The following is a 13,352-nucleotide window of genomic DNA, read 5'->3' on the forward strand; positions in this document are numbered from 1 at the left end:
GATTCAACCAATAATAAAACAAGGAAGATGAGAAACTTACTATTAGGATTTGAACAAACCCTAGTAGTATCCCTCTGAAGAGATGTAAGATGTGGTGGATAAATCTTCACCAACCAAACTGGTCTTTCGCTAGAACACCCTTCTTCTTCAAGCTCACAACTCAAACCATTACCAAGACAACTATGGAAGCTCCCTATCTCTCTCATTTTCTTCATGTCTTTCACATGGCAGCAAAAACTATCCTCTCTGATTTTGCTCGACAAAAAAAAAAAAAAAAAAAAAACATCGTCATCATGTTTACTATATATTTCAATCTAACATAACTTCCTTCTAGTCATCTCCCCCTAAGGGTCACATTGATTGTTGGTCCATAAGGAGTGAACGGCCTAACAATCTCCCCCTTACGACATATGGAGAGGTACCTGTCACCACCATATCAGCCTTGCTGCAAAAATGTACAGGCTTGTACTTCGGTTGTGATTTTGTCATCATATCAGAATCGTTGTCATCCGTATGGATTTTCTCAACTAACCCCATGCTTAGAGTTGCATGTGGGTCGGGAAGGTCGGGTTTCATCTAATTCCAACTACCAATCCAACTATAGCGGGTTTTTATTTTCATAACCAACCCCGTCCGCCTAATTTTTGGTTTGGAGTTTAACCCGCCCGCTACGGACCAGTCGGTTTCGGGTTTAAACCCACTTTAACCCGGTTCAGAAACTAAAAGCAATCAGAAATTGTTATTCGAGCTTAGAAAACTAACAACAGCTAGCTCACTCCAATTTACCAAATTACGCGGCGAAATCAAAACTCAAGTAATCTTTTTCTGCGCTAGCTATCACCCAAATTAGTAGAGCTTAGGCTTACGTTTCTTATGTCACCTTCCTTTTCGTTACCATGATTCCGTATTGATAGGTAGGGCTTAATTAGGTTGTTAGATATTAGCGGTACTAGAGTGGCCTGTACCATAATATAATGGAGAGTTGGTTCCTAATTTAGTTCTATTTAAGAGAGAGAAGAAGGGAAAACAAATTAAAATCTAAACTTCTAGATATTGGATGCTGAGCTCTTCTGAATAGCAATATTTGTGTCAACTAGGGTTGGCTAGGAGTTGTCAGTAATGAATTCTTCAACAGCTCCTAATGATCATCACTGTATACAGATTTCTAATAATGGAACAATCAATAATATTAATAGTACTAGTAATGGAGTGAGCTAGATGTTGTTAGTTCTCTAAGATTTAGTTTGGGCCATGGCATACCAATGATCACAAACAGTAAGGCAGTTTGGTTTGGCCTAATATGCAATATGAGTGGAAACTCCAAACTAACTGCTAGACAATAGGTGGAGTTGTGGTTTGGAAGTGATAATATTAGCCCTGTTGGAAATATTAAATGGGAATTTCTATCTGCAAAGATTTGTTGGTTCAAAAGAAGGTCGCTTAGATTTTCTTCATTATGCATAATATGCGTAAGAAACAAAGTTGTTTCTTCATTATGCATTATGAGCTATTTTGCTTTACCGAGTTTTTTGGATGAATTAGGGCAGGTTTAGAATCATAACCAACTACCAACCCAACTATAGATGATTTCTATTTTCATAACCAACAACCAACCCGCTATGGGCGGTTTTGGTTTAAAAACCCACGGATTTATCGGGTACGGGAGGGTTCGGGTAAGAGGGTCGGGTTTTGTGCAGCTCTACCCCTGCTTCTTATTAGCTTTCATCATCTTCACTTGGGTTATATATAACTTTCCGTACTTATTTCCTCTTGCAATGACCATGGAGCTCTTGGTTAGCTTCCATTGTCCACAGTTAAGGAATTGGTGTACCCTTCCTCATCTAACATTCCTGGTGACATTAGATTCAAACAAAGATCTGGTATATGCCGCACATTTTTGAGAACTAATGTGCAACCAACACTAGTCTCAACTTTCACATCATCCATTCCTACAATTTTCGAATCACCGTTGTTTCCCATTCTGACTGACCCGAAGTCACCAGCCTTGTAGGAGTTAAACACAACTTTTCATGGAGTAGCATGGTAAGATGCTGCTAAATCTATCATCCATTCTGAATCAGAACCTGCAAAACTCATAGATATATCATTGTAGTCAGAAAATAAAATGATATCACCATCATCTGTTGCAACACCTATAACATCCTTGTCTCTGTCATTTCCAATATGTTGTTCTTTCTTCGGCTTCCTGCATTTATTTGCAAAATGACCATTCTTGCGACAGTTCCAATATACAAGGTCTCTGCTTTCCTTCTATCCCATTCCTCTGTAACAAGAGCTTCTGAATGAGATGAGTCTGATGAATTCCTTCTAACTTCTTTATTCGACAAACTGTTTGTTGCAATATTGATAGTTCACTTTTTTTCTTCTGCAATATAACTGTAGTTACCTAAAACCGGTGACAGGATAAAGTGGGATTCTAGGGTTTCTGAAAGTGAGTTAGGGGAGGTTGAGCACGAACAGTCTTTGCCTAAACCACGCACAATGTCCGTTCAAAGGTTGTTTCAGTCACAAGAGAGGTTAGGGCTGGCAGATGAAGAGAGAGATCAGAGAATTCTAGGTTTGAAGAAGAATTACTCAGAGTTTATGAGAAATATGTATGTTAGCTTGGAGAAATAGAGGACCTATTTATAGCTGAATTTTCTAATCTCAGGTCGGTGAAGATAGGGATTGTTCGTCGTACCGTGCGGAGCACTTCTCCCGTCTCTTCATAAATAGATAAAGATAAACTAGGTTGTGTTTATCTTATTATTTCACCGCCTTTACTCTCTTCTGCGGTGAGAAATAGGCCGGGTATTTCTCACACGTGTCGTAGACCGCCAAGCCAAAACCCTAATTGATATCCCTCATTTGTGTGAAGCTGAGTCAGCCTTTGTGATGATGCGTTGAGAGAGAGAAATATTCTCTTTAGCCGAGTTGGCAAATATAGAAAGATATTCTCTCATTTGTGAGAATGACTAGGATGAGTCACGTGAAAGGGCATGGAATGCATCAGGAATGCTGTGCATAGTGTGAGAGGATCTGAGGTTGAGCTCTCTCTCTTCATGGACGATCACATATGTCATGTGGAGGCCGTATTATTACTTTTGGGTCCCTTTGTTGAGCATGCGGATCTCAAGAGATCTTATCCACGTTTTTGTATGGACATGTATAGTTCAGGCTCAATTTACTAGCCATGAGTGTGTTTGAGAGGCTGAGAAATAGGCTTGAGCCCTAGGTAAGGCGTGTGCCTATTATGAGGAATATTCGGCCCTGTCTGAGATTTTGCGGAGAGATGTAAATCTCTTTGGGATTGTGAAAAGAGATGTGAATCTCTTTGAGATTTTGAGGAGAGATGTGAATCTCTCAGAGATTTTGCGGAGAGATGTAAATCTCTTCGGGATTGTGAAAAGAGATGTGAATCTCTTTGATATTTTGAGGAGAGATGTGAATCTCTCCGGGTTTTGTTGATGGATCGAAATCTCTCTGTGGTCAGCTGTGACTCGTCTTGAAGAGAGAGAAAGGGATTTGTGTGCCCGATTAATGTCTCTGCGAGACTTTGGCTCACTTGTCTTTGACCAGCGTATCTTGCAGAGATGTTCTAGGAATCAACTATGTCCATATGATGGGCCGACAAAACCAATGTATCTCGAAAGGATGTTCTAGGAGTCTGTCGAAAGGGCACGGAGGCAGAGTAACCAGTGTATCTCGCGGAGATGTACTAGGAATTATTCGGAAGCCTCGGTAAGTCGAGTCAGAGCCTAGAGTAGATATGACCAGTGTTTCTCGCGATGATGTACTAGGAATCAGTCCTTGATCTCAAATAGGGTGAGTCGTGCTTATAGGAGACATGTATGTCTCAGCTCTGGGTAAGGGTGCACACGGTACGGTTCGGCTCGGTTCTTGACGAGACCGAGTACCTGTACCTCCCTAGCCTCGGTTCCAAAATTTTGGACCGGTACATGTACCTTGTACCTCGGTTCCGGTACCAGGTACGGTTCTGGTACCCGTCGGTACTTTTCCAAACAGAAATATGTCTTTTTCTCTGACAATCTAAGTACCTGTGTTTTTACCTATTTCTCAATATATTAAGTATTACTAATATCTCAATTCTCATTCAAAGCAACAACTAATAAGTAGCAAACCAAACAAACAATGTCTTGAAAATCTGAAAAAAGAAGTAGCAGTAGGCAGTAGCCACAGACACAAACACTAAGTGACTTAGTCTAAGTCTTGAAAATGAGAAAATCTGAAAAAAGAACAACTAGCAGTGCAGCTAGTGCTGCAGTAGTCTTGAATCTTGATCTTCTAATCCATGTCAGCAGCACTTGTGGTGTCATCATTGTTGATAGGACCAAGTAACGCTGCAAAAACAAATAATAGCAGTTAGTAACTATTAGACTATATCTATTACTACCAAACACAAGTAATAATGTAATATGTTACCTTCTTCAACTTCAACATCATCATCTGGTATGTAATCAGATAGAAGATCAAGTTGTATTGGCTTCCTTAGCCAGCTTTGTGTGCAAAGAAATGCCTCAACTGTCCTTGTAGATAAATAGCTTCTACAAGGACTTAAGACTCTCTTTCCTGTGCTAAAAGCAGACTCAGAGGCAACAGAAGACACAAGAATGGCTAATATGTCCTTAGCCATATGTCCAAGTATCTTATACTTTGTACTGTTGGTCTTCCACCAACCCAATAAGTCAAACTCCTCATCGTCATCTTCTCCTTCACCTTCTTCATACTCGTCAATGAAATATTTATCCAACTCTGTTTTTCCCTCATCATCATTTGGGCTTTTCTTGAACCTCTTACTCCTTGACATCAACTCTTTCATACGACTTGGACCTGCCACTGGTTTACTTACCACTGCTTTGGCTTGTCCCTGGATAGAACTACTTGACTCCTCCTCATGAACTGAATAGGCATCCTTATATTCTTCAAATAGAATCTTAAAATCCAACTTAACAAGCTTCATAACAGATTCAACCTTAGAAGAATTATTCCCATACAAGAGCTCAAGAGCAAATTGTAGTCCTTTTTCTTTCTCTCTAGGATCCAACAACATGGCAAAAAAGGTTGTAGGGTTCATCTTTGCATAATCACCCCAATATTTATTATACTTCTTAAACATTTTTCCATCCATAGTAGCAATAAAAGGATCTTCATCTACATTATCTCTAAACTCAACTAGTTGCTCATATATGATAACTAATTGCCATAAGAAAGTGTTTGTTGTTACCTTAGTTGAGGATGAAAATGCAACAGTGGCATCAAAGAATACTTTCAAACATTTGACAAGGCCTCTGGAAAAGATCCACTCCTCTTCACATGGAGCAGGTTTCCTCACTACTACCTTCTTCTTTTGTGCCTTCTTCTTCTTCCCTGTCACCTCAACTTCTTCTTGTTCTTCTTCACTAAATTCTTCTTCTTCTTCATCAACATTAACATCAATATCAAAATCATTAGCATCAGGTAGATTTTTCTCACTCTGTTTTGGGTAATAAAACAACTGTCGATATTCCTTGTCATACCTTTCTAACCTAATAAATGCTTTTTCAAACACTTCTGCAGCCTGTAGCATCAAGAATGTGTTGTTCCACCTAGTCTTAACATCTAATATCAATGTTACCTTAGACTCTATTCCAACTAATTTTGCACAACGCTTAAGCTTAGCCAACCTAGATGGAGAACCCTTTATATACTTGACAACTGACCTGATTCTTGTAATTGATTTGTTGTAGACCCTCACAGCATCTTTTACCACAAGTGCAAGTACATGAGCTGCACACCTTACCTGAAAAGGTGAATTCAACCAAGTATTAGATATTTTAACAAAACTAATAAGCATAATCCTAAGTAGAAAATAAAAAAAAAAGTCATATTCATATACATATACTTACATGCAAGTACTTAGATCTCTCTTCTTCCCTTGTCTTTGAAACAATACTAGTCTTCAAATAATCCATTGATACCTTGTTGGCACTCACATTATCCAAAGTGACAGTAAACACATCTTTAAGCTCCCAATCTGACAAACACTTCTCTAACATCTCACCAATGTCAATTCCTTTGTGACCACTAACCTCAAAAAACATAATAATTCTCTTTTGATACTTCCACTGCTGATCAATAAAGTGAACTGTTACACAGATGTAGTTGAAATTGTTTGGTGAAGTCCATGTGTCTGTTGTCAAACTAACCCTCTGCTTGGTTGACTTGAAGTAATTTTTCAACTTTTCTTTCTCTAATACATACATGTCTAATAAACATATATAAATAGTCATTCTACCTGGCACAACAAATCTAGACTCTAAGACATGCATCATTCTCCTAAAACCTTCACCCTCAACTGCTCTAAATGACATCTCATCAATTATAATAAATTCAACAACTGCCCTGTTACATTTATCTTGACTGAAAATAGTAGAGACTAACTGACCTTTATCCTCACCCAGTTCTGCAGGATTTAATGTTAGAGTTTGTTGTCCTTTAGGCTTTGGCTTGTTAGGATTCTGCTTGCATCTGTTGAAGTGCTTCCACATTCCACTTGTACCATTCCTTCCAGTATGAGCTTTTATCACCTTCTTGCAGTAATTGCATGCAGCATCTTGAACATTCAACCTCTTGAAATGATTCTAAATGTTAGAAGTTATCTTACCACCCATTTGAGTAGAAGTAGCTTCTACATCTACTGCTGATGTCTCTGGCTGTGCTGCTTCATTTGTTGGTTGGATTGAGGATCCAACAACTGTATCTGTGGCAGTGGTAGGTGTATCAGTTGTAGGTGTAGGAGTAGATGTTCCATGAGCTTGACTTGATGCATCCATGCCAGCTTATCACTGAGAAAACAAATTTAAGTGCTGAAAAATTAAATAAGAAATGAAATGAAACTTGTGACCAAGAAACTTGCAAAGTAATACCACTACTCTCTCTTACCTATGTAAAACAAGGTCAAGAAATTGCACCAAGCTCCCACAATGGATAGAACCCACAATCCAGCAATCACCTAATAGAAAGCAACAACCTTAATCAACAAGTTGATAAATACCAGAGCCAAAGAAATTTCCAAACATGTACATATGAGTCATGACAAATGAAACACAAGTATTATCAAACACTATTAGTGCATTCAAAAAATTAATAACAGAAGAAACTGCATATATATATGTATCATTTTCAAGTAGATACTTATAGGAAAGTAGATCCGCAATCACAAATGCAAAACTTCTAACAAAAGCAAGTGAAAAGTGGCACAAAAAAGATGAGAGGAAATCTAATCTGTTAGGTGAAGAAAGAAAGCCCAGATTTTCAATGGGAGCAGTTGGTTAATTGCTTGTAATAAATAAATGAATGCCATCCTGTTCAGTTTGCTACAAATTTACACTAGAATGAATGAAGTCTTGAATTACCGTTTGCTAATTATAGTTTTTAGTTGCATCCAATAGATTTCAAGAAAATGAAAGTTGTAGGCATCAAAAGAGAGACTAGGGCATAACTGCAAACCACGTCATAACTGCATAAGCATAACTGCAAACCCAAATCATTCTATTGAACCTAACAGAAACAATCAAGTTTCCAAAAATCAAATCTAAGCAATACACAAAGAAGAACACATACCCCTCAACTGGATCAGTTCTTCAGGCTTCTCCTCTGAAACTCTACACCCAGTATTCTGGAAAAAAAATTAAAAAAAAATTAAAAACAAAAATCCGTCAATCTCAATCATAGGCATACAAAAATTAAAAACAAATTTAACAAAAAAGATAAAACAAATCAGGTGATTAAGAAAGAAATAAATAAGGAATTTTCAGTAAAGACTTACCCCGTGAATCCGTGATTAAGATTCTGAAATTGTTTAATTAACCCCAAACAGTTGAAATAGAAGGAATTATTCACACCGGAATTAAAAAACAGGCAAAAACGAAGATTTGAGGGGTTTGAGGAAGAAGTTCTTCTTCTTCTCAGAGAGAGGAGACGAGAAAAAAAAGAAAAAGAAAGGGAACTGAAACCTAACCCTATTATGTTAGTTTATATACCCCCTCTAATCTAACGGCTATTAATGATCTATTATCCCCTAAATCTAATGGCTCTTACTATTCGGCACTTTCGGTCCGGTACGACACGGTACTTGTATTGGACCGTGTACCTGTACCCCCAGACCTCGGTTCCTATTTTTTGGACCGGTACCTGTACCTTGTACCTCGGTTCGGTCCAAAATCAGGTACGCTTCCACCGGTTCCGGTTCGGTCCATCGGTCCGGCTCAGTTCCTGTGCACCCTTAGCTCTGGGTCATAAGTCCGTCAGGGACGTTTTTACGCATCTACATAGCCTACATGACCAGCAGTATCGCGTCGAGGATGTCTACTAAGAATCATGGCATCACAATCAGCTAGGTTTCGCAAAGATATGTTGGAATTGTGGTTGTTCTGGTTCATAAGTCTGTCGGGGACGTTTTACGCTCTACAAAACCTACGTGACCAGCAGTATCTCGTCGAGGATGTGCGCTAGGAATCATGACATCACGACCAGTAGTGTCTCGCGGGGACGTATACTAGAAATCGTGGCTAGAGGTGCCTTAGAGTTGAGTTTTGTCTATGATCTTGAAATGACACTTTTGCCCCTTATCTAAATTTCACCATCTACAATATCTTAGAGACATCCCCAAAGTTTCCCAACTGTCTGGTAAAGTATTCAGCAGTAGATAAGCTTGCATTTCATCAGGAATCTTCAAATCCATAGATGTGAGCTGATTCATGATGCTCTTTATTTCATTTAAATGTTGCGTCACTGAACTTCTGTCCTTGTACTTTAATTTTCCAAGCTTTGAAAATTGAAGAGGTTTTGCATAAGGAGATTATTGGTCATATATCTGCTCTAACTTTATCTAAAAAGAATAGGCTAGTGTCTCACTAGCCACATGATGAAAAATAGAATCATCAATCCATTGTCGAATGAAACCAACAACTTTACGTTAACACGCCACACATCTTCATATATCTTGTCAGGCTTTACTCCCTTATTCTCTATAGGAGTATATAGATCTTTGCAGTACAATAAGTTTTCCATCTTCGCCTTCCATATCACGTAGTTTTCACCGGTCAAATTAACCATTCTAGTACTAGTGCTACTTTCCGTATTGCATATGGTAATCCCGACCAACGTATCTCTGATACAACTTGTTAGGGGAATTACCGATCCGGGACGCTATACACAATATGGAACCTACATACAAGAAATAAGCAATACTCAATATGACGAAAATAATATCAATGACACAATACCAAAGATTAAGAGTAGACTTCCACTATGACAAATAATGGGTTACAACAGTATCTCCCGAATTGAGGTTTCACACAACTTCAAGGTGCATATAACACTTAAATAACAATGCCCTCTTTCTCTACTCACCACTAATGGTGGATAACTAATTCTTTACCAAATAATTAGGTAGATTCAGCTAACAACAAAACAAGGAAGATGAGAAAATTACTATTAGGATTTGAACAAACCTTTAAATAGAGTTGTAGGATGCGGTGGATAAATTTTCCACCTTCGCTAGAACACCCTTCTTCTTCAAGCTCGCAACTCAAATTATTACCAAGACAACTATGACAACTCCCTCTCTCTTTCTTTTTCTTCCTGTCTTTCACACGGCAACAAAATCTATCCTCTATGACTTTGCTCAACAAAATAAAACAACGTCCTCATGTTTACTATATATCGTAACCTAACGTAGCCTCCTTTTAGTTAGCTCCCCCTTATTTGATAAGGGTCACCTTGAAACTGCAAATACTGGAAGTGAGCAGAAGCTGTTAGTTTATATGTTCACTGTAGGATCGAGCAAGAGAGAGGAGAGCACACGCGGAAGCAAATAAACGATTACATTGATAATCAGTTTGGTGTACATTGTCTCATGGCTTACAAGCCTACTTATAGTCTCACAAACTTGACGATCACTCAAACGACTTTCCTAATAATAACAAACTCTAAATAAAGCACACATTCCTAACATAACACAAACTCTAAATAGTACTCTTCTAGAACATTCTAGAACCGACACAACTTGCTCTTCTAGTTAACCCAAACTTCTAAATATCGCACAGTGTGTCAACAGCTCCTGTTGATCCAACTTGACTGCGTCAACTGCAGCAGTTGATCCACTCGGACTGGATCAACATCATATGTTGATCCACGACCCAAATTCATATCTTGGTTTAACTTCCAACATCCTCCCTTAAACCAAGATATCATTCAACGAGAATTCCGTAACCCTCTTCTACTCCTCATCTTCTTCCATTGATCGACGTTTACACGTCCTTGTCTTTTCTCATTTCTACAAACCTCTTCTTCCATATATAAACGTTAAAACGTTCTTGTCTTTTCTCATTCTTCTTCAAAGAAACCACCAATCAAACCCTTACTCCTTGATTCTCGATTATAGCTTATCCCAACTTCATGATCACTCCGGAATTCCGTCAACAAACTCAAACTCAAATAAAAAACAAAGCACAAACAACAAACTAACTCAAAAACGAAACTCAAACTGCAAACCAAATCAAACGAAGAAATCTTCTAATTTTTCTTAACAACAATCTTCAAACACATTCCATAATGTCGCCATACCATAACAACCATCATAAACTTCTTTCTTCTTCATCTTCATCGCAGCGGAACACAAACCTTAACAAGCTAGAAAACACCTCATTGTGCTCTATACAACTTGATAACCAAACACAACAACTCATCACCGAGCATTGTAGCTCATCTTCAACTCTTAATCTTCTCTTCACATGTTACTTCAACAAGAGTCACAACCGTAAGTTAGTGATGTCTGCTAGAACTGATCTTTTCACAATTCACAAACCTTTCTTCTCTTCTCAAGTACACATGTTTCCAATATTCATGATCACAACCTTGTTAATTGTTGTGATGTTCTCCTCAACTCATAGGTATTAACCTCCTTTTGTTGATCACTCTCTTCTCAAATTTGCAGCACCAACTGCAACACAACCAAACACAAATTCCACACTGGAATATCTTCACTTCTCTAGCCAAATCCCCACTGGGATTGCTCCACACAACTCTAGCCAAATCCCCACTTGGATTGCTTCACTCAAATTGTAGACATTACTCATCTACAATCTTGTTTCACGCTCACAACCTTGTGACGTCTCAAACTCAACACTCTCTCATCACCACTTGGTGATTAACTTCTCTTTCTTCACAACCTTAATGGTGTTTCTTCTTCTCTTTTCTTCTTTAGTTCCAGTCACGCTTGTTAGAGTCGAAACCTTCACCCTTCTTTGTTTTTACAAGATTCTCTCACAGTCTTTCTCTTGTTATGCTTCTGCCACAAGCAATAACTAACACAAAGTCTGCCACACTTTGTAAGACTTCCAAGTTTCTGCCACAAACTCTTCAATCACCATGTTTGAGCTTAATAAGATACCGTCCTCCCTTAAGCTCAAACATCACCACCCAACTTTCTTTGTCATTATAAGTCTTTGAATTCGATCACCTTCATCAAACTGTACCAGTCCTCCTTGACTGCAATACCAACTTTGAACTTCTCTTGCGTCTATTTCAAATCCATAACCTGACCCTTCGAATCAACCACTCACCCAAAACTTCTTAACCTTCAAAGCTGAAATCTGCTTTTTGCAACGCCTCTGCCAGAAAACTGTCACACTTCTTCACTGTGATAACACTTTTTGTCACGCCTACTGTCACAAACTGTGACCTTTTCTTCTGTCACACTTCTGTTAAACTGTGACAACTCTTCTGTAACTATTCTGTAACTGTGATTCTGCTTTGTAACACATCAAATAATGTTACCTACTTTAAATAACACTTTTTTTCCCCTTCAAATTCCGAACATAACCCTTCAAAATTTTGGTAAATAACCAACGTAAATATGGCAGCAGTACCACCTTTCCTTCTCACTGCCAATGGCAGCAAACTTCATCGCCGGTCTTCCATCATAAGAATCATTACCAGCAGTGTATGTACATATTTCATCTTCCGCCACGTGTCCACAAAGTCACACGTGGAGGACATGCGGCTGAGAACATCAAGATATGATATCACACGTGGACAGCCAAGAGACGCGCCTTATCAAGATAGCGTCTCCACCCACCAGATCCAACGGTAGGGGATCGAGGAAGACGGAAACACTAGAACACTGCGAATCACTGAAGGATAACCCGAGATTCACTTTATCCTATCCCCAGAAAGATCTAAGATCTACGGCTAGGGATAGTCATACTGACGCAGACAAGACAGGGGCAGAGGACAACTGTCTACCGCGGACAGACATCTCAACTACCCGCATTAAATACCATCAAACAACATACGTGTCAGTCATCCTGTGGAGGAAGCGCAGATAACACTGAATATTCAAACGGAACACGCAGAGAAGACCAAAAACACGAAGACCTCTGCGTAAGCGGCACAAGACACAAGAGGATAAGGTTATAACGGGCTTCAGAAGTGAACCCCATGTAACCACCCTATAAATACCCCTCTCTCCCAAGTGAAAGGGGGGGGAAACATTAAGAAGAGAAAAGGAGAGAGACAGAGAAATAGAGAAAGTGTAAGTGAGGTTCCTCCTGCTACGCAGGCTTATATTAGTCTCAAAGTCATTCGACTATTTCGGTAATCCCCACCATATAATGAAAATCCCAATCTCGGAGACAGGGATCTAAGTGAGAATCATATAAGTTAATCGTTTCGTCTATGTTCATACATCCATACTTTATATATTCAATTCGTTACTTATAGCATATCATGTTCGTACATTTTATACTTCGTCCATTATATATCTTATTGTATGAGCTAAGGACAATGATTGTAATTGATGAGACGAGGAAGAGTATTAGAACTCCGAGTCAAGGATTCGACATAACCAATCCGTTCCCTTCAGGCGCAGCCTATTTATTGTATTGTCATGAGTCTGCGCGCATTGTTTGTGAATACTCAGATGACTTTGATCTGCGTGTTCACAATCTGGCGCTAGAAACAGGGATATTCATCCCGGTAAAAGATTTATCTTCTCCTGTGACTTGTTTCAGGGTTCGTTTTCTGAAAGTAACGATGTATGGAACACTACGGTTTTTTCCGTTCATGATTTCAAAAACCAAAATTATGAGCAGATCCGCGTTTATCTACGTAGATCTGATTTTTCATGCATTTTCTAAGTTTTCACGTCCTTGAAAATCAAAACTTCGAACGGATCTGCGGTCGTCTACATAGATGGATGCCTTTCGTATCTTCAAGATTTTACACCTTTGAGAACTCAAAACGCTAATAGATATCACGTGGGACCCATTGTCTTTGTGATTTTTTCT

The sequence above is a fragment of the Papaver somniferum genome, chromosome 10, assembly GCF_003573695.1.
Source record: "Papaver somniferum cultivar HN1 chromosome 10, ASM357369v1, whole genome shotgun sequence".
NCBI lineage: Eukaryota > Viridiplantae > Streptophyta > Magnoliopsida > Ranunculales > Papaveraceae > Papaver > Papaver somniferum.